This window comes from Arachis hypogaea, chromosome 14 (genome assembly GCF_003086295.3).
Source record: "Arachis hypogaea cultivar Tifrunner chromosome 14, arahy.Tifrunner.gnm2.J5K5, whole genome shotgun sequence".
NCBI classification, from domain to species: Eukaryota; Viridiplantae; Streptophyta; class Magnoliopsida; order Fabales; family Fabaceae; genus Arachis; species Arachis hypogaea.
In genome coordinates, this window is record NC_092049.1 from 127,181,767 (window position 1) to 127,190,727 (window position 8,961).

Genomic DNA, 8,961 nt, shown 5'->3' on the forward strand with positions numbered 1-8,961 from the left:
AAAAGTTACGCCGATCAGAGGCGGAAGCCCTTGGAATTTGAGGAAGGAGACCATGTTTTCCTTAAAGTTACTCCAACCACAGGAGTAGGTAGGGCGATTAAAGCGAAGAAGTTGAATCCTCGGTACATTGGTCCGTTTCAGATCCTGGAGAGGGTTGGACCAGTGGCGTATCGGATAGTACCACCACACCTTTCGAACCTGCACGACGTATTTCACGTGTCGTAGCTTCAGAAGTATACCCCTAATACTAGCCATGTATTAGAACCTGAATCGGTTCAGTTAAAAGAAGATTTGACGCTTCCAGTGGCTCCAGTCAGAATTGACGATACTAGTATCAAACGGTTGCGTGGCAAAGAGGTTTCGTTGGTCAAAGTGGCATGGACTCGAGCCGGTGTTGAGAAACACACCTGAAAACTTGAGTCAGAGATGCGAACTGACTACCCGCACTTATTCTCAGGTAATTGAATTTGAATTTTGTGGGCAAAATTCTCAATTAGGTAGGTAGAATGTAAAACCCGGTTAATTAATGGCTAATTAACCCAATAATGAAAATTTATTCTAGAAGGCCAAAAATGTAATTTTTTGGGCTTAATATGATAGAGGAGGTTGAGACGAGAATTTCGATACCAATTTTATAGAAATCGGCCCAAGATTGGACCGAACGGGCCAAACCGGGCCAACCGGACCCATATTGGTCCCTTGGCCCAACATAACTAAACCTAAAACCCTAATTTTCATCACTCTCTCTCCTCTCTAACACTCAAACACCCTGAAATGGTTTAAGGAAGGGGAAGAACACTCTTCCAAAGTTCTAACCCTCACTTGATCTTCAAACCACCATAACTTTTGATCCGGAGTTCCGATTACCGCACTATTTGTGGCCACGTGTTTACCACGACGAGCTCTACAAAACCCACTACTTTGTTCTTAAGGTAAGTGGTGCACGAAAATTACTTCACACTATGTAATTCCGCACAACTAACCAGCAAGTGCACTGGGTCGTCCAAGTAATACCTTACGTGAGTAAGGGTCGAATCCCAAGGAGATTGTTGGCTTGAAGCAATCTATGGTTACCTTGTAACTCTTAGTTAGGAAAACAATTCACTTATCAAATTGAATTACGAGGAATAAAAGAGCATGAAATAAATACTTGTTATGCAGTAAATGAGAATATGTTGGAGTTTTGGAGATGCTTTGTCTTTTGAATCTCTGCTTTCTCCCTATTTTCTTCTTCACGCACGCACGCCCCTCCTATGGCAAGATGTGTGTTGGTGGATTACCGTTGTCAATGGCTACCATCCTTTCTCTCAATGAAAATGGTCCAGGTGCGCTGTCACCGCACGGCTAATCATCTGTAGGTTCTCGATCATACCGGAATAGGATTTACTATCCTTTTGCGTATGTCACTACGCCCAGTACTCGCGAGTTTGAAGCTTGTCATAGTCATCCAATCCCAGAATCCTACTCAAAATACCACAGACAAGGTTTAGACTTTCCGGATTCTCAAGGATGCTGCCAATGGATTCTAGCTTATACCACGGAGATTCTGGTTAAAGAATCTAAGAGATACTCATTCAATTTGATATAGAACGGAGGTGGTTGTCAAACACACGTTCATGGATTGAGGAAGGTGATGAGTGTCACAGATCATCACCTTCTCTATAATTAAGCACGAATGAATATCTTAGATAGGAACATGCATGTTTGAATGGAAAATAGAAATAGTTGCATTAATTCATCAAAACACAGCAGAGCTCCTCACCCCCAACAATGGAGTTTAGAGACTCATGCCGTCAGATATTACAAAGTTCAGATCTAAAATATCATGAGATACAAAATAAATCTCTAAAAGTTGTTTAAATACTAAACTAGTAACCTAGGTTTACAGAAAGTGAGTAAACTATGATAGATAGTGCAGAAATCCACTTCTGGGGCCCACTTGGTGTGTGCTGGGGCTGAGACTAAAGCTTCTCACGTGCCTGGACTGTTTTGGGCGTTCAACGCCAGGCTGTAACCTATTTCTGGCGTTGAACTCCAACTTGTAACGTGTTTCTGGCGCTGGACGCCAGACTGCAACATGGAACTGGTGTTGAACGCCAGTTTACGTCGTCTATCCTTGAGCAAAGTATGAATATATTGCTGGAAAGCCCTGGATGTATACTCTCCAACGCAATTGGACTCGCGTCAATTGGACTCCTGTAGCTCTAGAAATTCCATTCCGAGTGCAGAGAGGTCAGGATCCAACAGCATCAGCAGTCCTTTTTCAGCATGAATAAGATTTTTGCTCAGCTCCCTCAATTTCAGCCAGAAAATACCTGAAATTACAGAAAAACACACAAACTCATAGTAAAGTCCAGAAATATGAATTTTTTCTAGAAACTAATGAAAATAAACTAAAAACTAACTAAAATATACTAAAAACTATATGAAATTAACCCCAAAAAGCGTATAAAATATCCGCTCATCACAACACCAAACTTAAACTGTTGCTTGTCCCCAAGCAACTAGACAAATAAAATAGAATACAAATAAGTCAAGAAGCAATAATATCTCAGAGTTTTTGAGTGAAGCTCAGATTCTAATTAAATGAGCGGGACTATTATCTTTTTGCTTCCAAACAGTTTTGGCATCTCACTTTATCCATTGAAGCTCAGAATGATTGGCATCTATAGGAACTTAGAATTCAGATAGTGTTATTGATTCTCCTAGTTTAGTATGTTGATTCTTGAACACAGCTACTTTTATGAGTCTTGGCCGTGGCCCTAAGCACTTTGTTTTCCAGTATTACCACCGGATATATAAATGCCACAGACACATAATTAGGTGAACCTTTTCAGATTATGACTCAGCTTTGCTAAAGTCCCCAATTAGAGGTGTCCAGGGTTCTTAAGCACACTCTTCTTTTTTACTTTGGACCTTGACTTTAACCGCTCAATCTCAAGTTTTCACTTGACACCTTCACGCCACAAGCACATGGTTAGGGACAGCTTGGTTTAGCCGCTTAGACCAGGATTTGATTCCCTTAGGCCCTCCTATCCACTGATGCTCAAAGCCTTGGATCCTTTTTATTACCCTTGCCTTTTGGTTTTAAGGGCTATTGACTTTTTCTGCTTGCCCCTTTTTTTTTTTAATGCAAGCTTTGTATTCACTGTTTTTTCTTGCTTCAAGAATTATTTTTATGATTTTTCAGATTATCAATAACATGTCTCATGTTCATTATTCTTTCAAGAGCCAACATATTTAACATTCAAGAACATCAAATTCCAAAGACATATGCTCTGTTCAGGCATTCATTCAGAAGGCAGAAAGCATTGCCACCACATGTAATTAATTAGAATTTCTTGTATTAAAAACTCGAAAAATATTGCCTCCTTATCCTAAAGAAAATCTTCTATTTTATTCATGTTTAATGATGATGAAAAAATAAATTATAGCTTAATTGGAGATAAAATAACTACTAATTACTACTATAACTACTAAGGTAAAAATCAAATAAGAACAATTATCACAGAGTTAAGGCTAAGATTAGGGCTCAATGATGAGCGGATAATTTATACGCTTTTTGGCATTGTTTTTAGTATGTTTTTAGTAGGATCTAGTTACTTTTAGGGATGTTTTTAATAGATTTTGTGTTAAATTCACATTTCTGGACTTTACTATGAGTTTGTGTGTTTTTCTGTGATTTCAGGTATTTTCGGACTGAAATTGAGGGACTTGAGCAGAAATCAGATTCAGAGGTTGAAAAAGGACTGTTGATGCTGTTGGATTCTGACCTCCCTGCACTCAAAGTGTATTTTCTGGAGATACAGAACTTGAAATGGCGCGCTTCCAATTGCGTTGGAAAGTAGACATCCAGTGCTTTCCAGCAATATATAATAGTCCATACTTTGGCCAAGAATTGATGACGTAAACTGGCGTTCAACGCCAGCCTTCTGCCCAAATCTGGCGTCCAGCGCCAGAAAAGGATCCAAAACCAGAGTTGAACGCCCAAACTGGCACAGAAACTGGCGTTCAACTCCACAAATGGCCTCTGCACGTGCAACACTCAGGCTCAGCCCAAACACACACCAAGTGGGCCCAGGAAGTGGATTTATGCATCAATTACTTACTCATGTAAACCCTAGTAGCTAGTTTATTATAAATAGGACCTCTTACTATTGTATTAGACATCTTTGGACGTCTGGTTCTTAGATCAGAAGGGCTGGCCACACGGCCATGCCTGGACCTTTCACTTATGTATTTTTCACGGTAGAGTTTCTACACTCCATAGATTAAGGTGTGGAGCTCTGCTGTTCCTCAAAGATTAATGCAAAGTACTACTGTTTCTATTCAATTCTTCTTATTTCGCTTCTAAGATATCCATTCGCACCCAAGAACGTGATGAAGGTGATGATTATGTGTGACGCTCATCATCCTTCTCCCTTATGAACGCGTGCCTGACAAACACTTCTGTTCTACATGAATTAAGCTAGAATGAGTATCTCTTAGATCTCCTAACCAGAATCTTCGTGGCGTAAGCTAGAATGATGGCGGCATTCAAGAGAATCCGGAAGGTCTAAACCTTGTCTGTGGTATTCTGAGTAGGATTCAATGATTGAATGACTGTGACGAGCTTCAAACTCGCGATTGTTGGGCGTTAGTGACAGACGCAAAAGGAGGGTGAATCCTATTCCAGCATGATTAAGAACCGACAGATGAATAGCCGTGCCGTGACAGGGTGCGTGAGCATATTATTCACTGAGAGGAGGGGATGTAGCCACTGACAACGGTGATGCCCTTGCATACAGCCAGCCATGGAAAGGAGTAAGACTGATTGGAAGAAGATAGCAGGAAAGCAGAGGTTCAGAGGAACGAAAAGCATCTCCATTCGCTTATCTGAAATTCCTACCAATGATTTACATAAGTATCTCTATCCCTATTCTATTATTTATTATTCGAAAACTCCATGATTATTTTATATCCGCCTAATTGAGATTTGCAAGGTGACCATAGCTTGCTTCATACCAACAATCTCCGTGGGATTCGACCCTTACTCACGTAAGGTATTACTTGGACGACCCAGTGCACTTGCTGGTTAGTTGTATCGAAGTTGTGACAGACTGCAAAACTAGATCAGAGTATCTGGCCTAAGAAGCCATTACCAGAGATCACAATTTCGTGCACCAAGTTTTTGGTGCCGTTGCCGGGGATTGTTCGAGTTTTCGGCAAGCTTTTGGTCCGGTAACATCAGTGCCAAATTCTCTTTTGGTCCAGCAACAACAGTGCCCAGTTCCAAGTTTTGATCCGGCAACAACACCAAGTTTTTGGCGCCGTTGCCGGGGATTGTTCGAGTTTGGACAACTGACGGTTCATCTTGTTGCTCAGATTAGGTAATTTTCTTTTTGTTTTGTTTTCAAAAATTTTTCAAAAATCTTTCAAAAATTCTTCTTTGTTTTCGAAAAAAAAAAAAGAAAAAAAAAATTTTCAAAAATAAATTATTCTATGGCTTCAAAATTTTTAAGAATGAATTCTAGTGTTTCATGAAATATGTTGAATCATATCTGGCTGTAAAGCCATACCCAAACTACTTTGGGATTGGTATTCAACTAATCACTCCAGCCCATGTAATTATATGTTAAAGCTTGGCTGGCTGTTAAGCCATGCCAGACCCTTTGATTGGAGCTTTAAGACTAACATGGCAAGATTCCTGGAATTTATATTAAAAATTTTGGAATCCTTATTTTTCCTTTTTCTAAATAATTTTTCGAAAAATATAAAATAAAAATCCAAAAAAATTAGAAAATCATAAAAATCAAAAATATTTTTGTGTTTCTTGTTTGAGTCTTGAGTCATGTTATAAGTTTGGTGTCAATTGCATATGCATCTTGCAATTTTTCGAAAATATCATGCATTAATAGTGTTCTTCATGATCTTCAAGTTGTTCTTGGTAAGTCTTCTTGTTTGATATTGATGATTTTTTGTTTTGTGTCTTTTTATGTTTATCATATGCATTCTTGAATTCTTAGTGCCTAAGCATTAAAGAATTCTAAGTTTGGTGTCTTGCATGTTTTCTTTGCATTAAAAATTTTTCAAAATTGTGTCTATGATGTTCATCTTGACATTCATAGTGTTCTTGGTGTTCATCTTGACATTCATAGCATTCTTGCATACATCACATGTTTTGATCTAAAAATTTCATGCATTGCATAATTTTCATGTTTTCCATAAAAATTTCAAAAATAAAAAAAATATCTTTCCCTTTTTCTCTCATCAAATTCAAAAATTTGAGTTGACTTTTTCAAAAATTTTTAAAATCAAATTGTTTCTCATGAGTCAAATCAAATTTTCAATTTGAAAATCTTATCTTTTTCAAAATCTTTTTCAAAAATCTTTTTCTTATTTTTAGACCAAATTTTCGAAAATAACATAAACAATTAATGTTTTGATTCAAAAATTTGAAGTTTGTTACTTGCTTGTTAAGAAAGATTCAAACTTTAAGTTCTAGAATCATATCTTGTGATTTCTTATGAATCAAGTCATTAATTGAGATTTTAAAAATCAAATCTTTTCAAAACTAATTTCTATCATATCTTTTCAAAATATCTTCTTATCTTATCTTTTTCAAAAATATCTTTTCAAAATATCTTTCCTAACCTCCTAACTACTTATCTTTTCAAAATTGGTTTTCAAAATTTGTTTCAACTAACTAACAAACTTTTTGTTTGTTTCTTAACATTTTCAAAACCACCTAACTAACTCTCTCTCTCTCATTTTCGAAAATATCTCTCCCCTTTTTCAAAATTTCTTTTTAATTTATTAATTATTTTAATTTTTAAACTTTAATTTTCGAAAATTACTAACAAATTTTCAAAAAAACCATTTTCAAAAATCACTAACTCTTTTTCAAAATAATTTTCGAAAATTATCCCTCCCCCATCCTATTCTATTTATTCATTCATATCTTAACATCTCATCTCACATCTCTTCCATTCGTACAGTTGCATTTCTTCCTTTACATCACATTCTTTGTCTCCCCCTTCTCTTCCACTCACAAAGGGATCCCTATACTGTGGTATAGAGGATCTCTATTATTATTATCATTTTTCTGGCCATTCTTCCTTGTCATATGAGCAGGAGCAAGGATAAGAACATTCTTGTAGAAGCAGATCCAGAACCTGAAAGGACTCTGAAGAGAAAATTAAGAGAAGCTAAAATACAACAATCCAGAGATAACCTTTCAGAAATTTTCGAACAGGCAGAGGAGATGGCAGCTGAAAATAATAATAATACAAGAAAGATGCTTGGCGACTTCACTGCACCTAATTCCAATTTACATGGAAGAAGCATCTCCATTCCTGCCATTGGAGCAAACAACTTTGAGCTGAAACCTCAATTAGTTTCTCTGATGCAGCAGAACTGCAAGTTTCATGGACTTCCATCTGAAGATCCTTTTCAGTTCTTAACTGATTTCTTGCAGATATGTGATACTGTTAAGACTAATGGAGTAGATCCTGAAGTCTACAGGCTCATGCTTTTCCCTTTTGCTGTAAGAGACAGAGCTAGATTATGGTTGGATTCTCAACCTAAAGACAGCCTGAACTCTTGGGATAAGCTGGTCACGGCTTTCTTAGCCAAGTACTTTCCTCCTCAAAAGTTGAGCAAGCTTAGAGCTGATGTTCAAACCTTCAGACAGAAAGAAGGTGAATCTCTCTATGAAGCTTGGGAAAGATACAAACAGTTGACCAAAAAGTGTCCTTCTGACATGCTTTCAGAATGGACCATCTTGGATATATTCTATGATGGTTTATCTGAGCTATCAAAGATGTCACTGGACACTTCTGCAAGTGGATCCATTCACCTAAAGAAAACGCCTGCAGAAGCTCAAGAACTCATTGACATGGTTGCTAATAACCAGTTCATGTACACTTCTGAAAGGAATCCTGTAATCAATGGGACGCCTATGAAGAAGGGAGTTCTTGAGGTTGATACTCTGAATGCCATATTGGCTCAGAATAAAATATTGACTCAGCAAGTCAATATGATATCTCAGAGTCTGCATGGAATGCAAGCTGCATCCAACAGTACTCAAGAGGCACCTTCTGAAGAAGAAGCCTATGATCCTGAGAACCCTGCAATGGCAGAGGTGAATTACTTAGGTGAACCTTATGGAAACACCTATAACTCAACATGGAGAAATCATCCAAATTTCTCATGGAAGGATCAAAAGCTTCAACAAGGCTTTAATAATGGTGGAAGAAACAGGTTTAGCAATAGCAAGCCTTTTCCATCATCAACTCAGCAACAGACAGAGAACTCTGAACAAAATGCTTCTAATTTAGCAAATCTAGTCTCTGATCTATCTAAGGCCACTGTAAGTTTCATGAATGAAACAAGGTCTTCCATTAGAAATTTGGAAGCACAAGTGGGCCAGCTGAGTAAAAGGATCACTGAAATCCCTCCTAGTACTCTCCCAAGCAATACAGAAGAGAATCCAAAAGGAGAGTGCAAGGCCATTGACATAAGCGCCATGGCCGAACCTGTAAGGGAAGGAGAGGACGTGAATCCCAAGGAGGAAGACCTCCTGGGACGTCCAGTGGTCAATAAGGAGCTTCCCTCTGAGGAACCAAAGGACTCTGAGGCTCATCTAGAGACCATAGAGATTCCATTGAACCTCCTTATGCCCTTCATGAGCTCTGATGAGTATTCCTCTTCTGAAGAGAATGAGGATGTCACTGAAGAGCAAACTGCCAAGTTTCTTGGTGCAATCATGAAGCTGAATGCCAAATTGTTTGGCATTGATGCTTGGGAAGTTGAACCTCCCTTGTTCATCAATGAACTAAGTGATCTGGATCAACTGACATTGCCTCAGAAGAGACAGGATCCTGGAAAGTTCATATTACCTTGTACCATAGGTACCATGATCTTTAAAGCTCTATGTGACCTTGGTTCAGGTATAAACCTCATGCCCCTCTCTGTAATAGA

At 38.1% G+C, this 8,961-nt stretch overlaps 1 non-coding gene across 1 annotated transcript; it reads right to left on the bottom strand.

Annotated features, from left to right (window-relative positions):
• Window positions 1-7,639: 7,639 nt before the first annotated feature.
• On the bottom strand, window positions 7,640-7,747 carry LOC112746240 (small nucleolar RNA R71). Its single transcript, XR_003174134.1, has one exon. It is a non-coding gene; the product is annotated as a small nucleolar RNA R71 (small nucleolar RNA).
• Between the last annotated feature and the right edge of the window lie 1,214 nt (window positions 7,748-8,961).